The following is a 3,982-nucleotide window of genomic DNA, read 5'->3' as shown; positions in this document are numbered from 1 at the left end:
GAATCTAAACGGATAGTTCGGATGCTCTAAATGCGGTGGCCTAACAGAAAAAAATAGGGAGAAAAGGTAACTAATTCCTCCATCGGCGCCAACATAAGCGCCAAATTTTGGGCCCACGAGCCAGAGGAACACCTCGAGAAAAGAAAAATTCCTTCTATAAATGTTCCAAGAAGACCCGCCTCCAGGATGCCTCAAAAGGGGCAAAACCATCGTGGTCGTTCATTTGGTGCGGCACAGTAAATTGGTACTCCCGCTTTTCACTAGAACCGTCCGATGTGGTAAGTTTTTCTGCACTTTCTTCTCTTGGAAACGAGCAAATGACCCATGGGACCAGTTGTGTGGGGAGCCCATCGGTCAGAGGCAGCCACGCCCGCTCGTCAAAGTCATCTTGTTTGTCCTAGGCGCGTGGGGCAGTAAAACCTAGATCGCGGGGCGCCAGATCCGCTCATCTCCTCTCTTCCCCAATCCCTGGTTCTCCTCGTCCCCCTATGGCTCTCGAGGGGCGGCGCTGGGCCGGAGGTGGAGGAGGCCGGCCGCGAGGTTCCAGGGTGCCGCTTCCTCCCCCGTCTGGCGCCCCGAGCTCTGCAAATCGAAGCGGCGGCGGGAGGGGCTCCAAATCGAAGCGGCGGACGACGGGGAGCGGGAGGAGGAGGATCCTGGAGGTGGGTGGAGGCGACCGGCGGGCTGCCCCCGCAGGAGCACTCACAGAGGAGGCCGGCAGCGATGCCTCGTCTTCTCTTCTTCCTCCACCCTCGGCGTCGTCTTCCAGCCATTAAGGCCACCATGGTCGAGCTCGAGCTCCCCTTCCCGTCGCCCTACAGGACTCCAAGAACGGAGGGTGAACGGCGAGCGAACGAGCGCTGCGTGGAGGAGAGATTGGGGCGGCGCTGGCCAAGAGGAGGTGCTGCAGCCATGGAAAGATCGGTATGTGCTTCCTTTCCTCTCTCCCTGCACCCCACGCTACATATGCCCCTTGACTTTTCTTGTTCGTTTCATGTAGGCAGAGGGTTTGCTGCAGCACTGCTGGACGTTGAGGTAGTTTTAGTTTGGCTGGTTCAGACCTGATCCATTGCCTCCTTCATGCTCCAGACCAAGTTCTTCATCAAGGTATGTAAAATATCCCTCTAGAAAAATATCATGGTGAGTTTAGGATTGGTTCAATTAGTAATGTAATGAAATACACAAGCAACTTGTTTTCATTATGGTGGCTTTACTATTGCACACTGTAATATTTGTTCCTTGTTTCTGCCGTGCTGCAAGAAATTTTAAATCTTCAGTATGCGTGATCGCGAGTCGGCGAGTGATGATATTTCTTATAAATTAAACGCGTGTCCTACATCCTAATACTTATGTATACAATGGGAAGTCTGTTGCTGCAGGGCTGTGATGTCTTTAATTTTAGCTTCAGGTTATGCAAAGCGTATTTTTGTATATAACTAAAAGTTGTGATTTGTAAATTTTGATGATTTATAATATCTGAAATGCGCCCTATTTTGCATTGTAGTTTATTTGCAGAAAATGCTTTTGTGATATTTGGTATTAATTGAACAGAATGCTAGAGCATAGCGAAGAGTGGTATCTGTAATCAAGGGATGTTGCGGTTTAAGCTTGCTTGAATGTTGTTCCAGCCGTTGTGCATATCCATTGCCTCTTGTGTTGTTGATTGCTCTGTCGTCTTTCAACACCTCATGAAGGCTAAATTTTTTGGGGAGAATTGAATCGGTGAATTGAGTCGCTGTGGCTATTCGGTGTATATTGGCCTATTTGAATCATTTGTTCAGATGTTTTTTTCATAATTTTATTTTGAGGCAGCCATTTGACTAAAATAGCTTGTTACTTTTTCAGCAGATATGTTGCCATTGGCCAGCATGACGTACCAGTACCTTATGGGTGAGGAAAAGTGATATAAAGATCTATCCAGATGATGACATTGGTTTTATATCCAACTTCCGGTAATGTGTTAGTGCAGATGGTCACCGCGCATCTGGATGCTAAGAAGGTGTTTGGTTTTTGATTTTGTAACCTGATTACGGCGACAGGCGCGGTCGGAGACGGGCCAGCCGGAGGTGGAGGAGCAGCGAGGGGCAGCGCTGGGACGGCGGAGCACATCAGCATCTCGTCGCTCGTCAATATTACTTCCCCATGTGAGCTCTTTATTCTCGTTCTTCCTCCTACTTTAATTCATTTTTGCGCATGGCCATGATGGTGGATCTGCTCAGCCACGCATGGGTACATAGAAAATCAATAGCCATCTCTTCCTCTCACGGCTTGGTGCTTCCCATCTACAACCTGCCAGCTCAGAACGCCGTAGTTTGTACAGATAGCCTATTGCAGTTTTTAGTTTGTGGGGATTTCGGCAGTGGCCTGTTTTAATTTCTCCTCAAGCTCGCTTCTGTTATGTATAAGAGAATATGAGGCCGGTCATTACATAGTTGACAACTTTGTATACAGAGGAGTCTGGTGTACAAAAAAAAGGACTAGAAAGATCACAAATTACTGTGAATATGATGGATTATATCTGCCTTTTTCACCCTTGGTAGATTAATAATAATTTTATGTAATAGAGGATTCACAATAGTGTTATTGTGTAGATTATATATGGAGTTACTCAGAGATGGGAATGTGTGGTTACATGATGACCTCAAGGCTTAAAAATGCGACTGATATTACGAAAAAAATCAGGAATGGACATTCCTTTTTTACAATGTCCCTGGTTTCATTGATAGCTATGATTACCTCGGGAGATGTTGGCTTTTCCTTAAGCGTATTCTTTTTTACTTCAGAATTTATATCATATTTTTGCTATATATAATTTCCTAATGGGTAGTCCTATCGCATGAATGATTTTTTACCGTCCAGTTCCACCGTCAGAGATATATAAGATAATAACTTTGCATGCCCTTCTACAGGTTGATCTTCTCATTTGATTTTGCTTAGACATGGGATTGCACTGTCTGGTTTTAGTTGCTAAAATGATGAGGGTCATTTTATACAGCTAGGTGAAATTTGATTTGTGACCTTTTCTGGATGCAGGTTATGGTTGACACGGCCTACCGAAGTTGCAAGTGGTGACTGGTGAGCAAGACCAAAGTCGCTACCTCACTTGAAGAGCTCTCACCTGTCACCGGGAGGCCTCATCCAAATTGCTACCCATCAACTTGTTTGGACTCGCCAAGGTAAAACCTCTTATATGTTCTCAATAAATTACTACAGTGTAAAGGATATGATGATCCTAAGAAAATCACAACAGTACATACCATTCTGTTCTTGCCGGAGCTTACTCTTTTCTTTGATGACACAATCAATCATGTTTTGATAGCAGGCGGGACCCCTCTTGGAAAATCTGAGGGTTATTAGGTCATTTGAGACCTGAATTATAAGCACAGTCATGCATTTGTGACAATTATTAGAAGGAAATGGTCGAGGTACTAGATTATTTGCTTTTAGCTTGCATGGTTTGTTGAAGATTTGTATCATTTACTGATTCAAAATTTTAAACAATGTTAGTACTGAGGTGAAGTTTTCTACCTACGGAACTTGGATGTCAGGGTGGCCCTGGTGTGGGAGGCGGCGAGGATCTCATGGAGTTAAACATATATCATTAATTCTGAGCTAATTCTGTTTGAACATTGTCTTTCATCTGATGATTACGGTGTCTTTTTTCAGTAAAAAATATAATTTGCGAGGATCTCATGGAGTTAAACATATATCATTTAATTCTTACCTAATTCTGTTTGACCATAGTCTTTCATTTAATGATTACGACGTCTTCTTTCAGTAAAAAAATATGTAGACATTTAAGGTTGGTACATTTGTATGCCATTTTCCTTCGAACTTCTCTTTGTTCACGCACTTGAAGAAGCCTTTGAGGTCTTCTGCAATAAGGGTGTCTATGGCAGTTGGAGTGATGAGTTACTCGTCACCTTCTGTGACAACATTTTCAAGAAAGGCTTCAGTGAAAAGGTCAATGTTGAAATTATTT

This window comes from Lolium rigidum, chromosome 2 (assembly GCF_022539505.1).
Source record: "Lolium rigidum isolate FL_2022 chromosome 2, APGP_CSIRO_Lrig_0.1, whole genome shotgun sequence".
NCBI lineage: Eukaryota > Viridiplantae > Streptophyta > Magnoliopsida > Poales > Poaceae > Lolium > Lolium rigidum.
Note: the sequence above shows the minus strand (reverse complement) of the source record.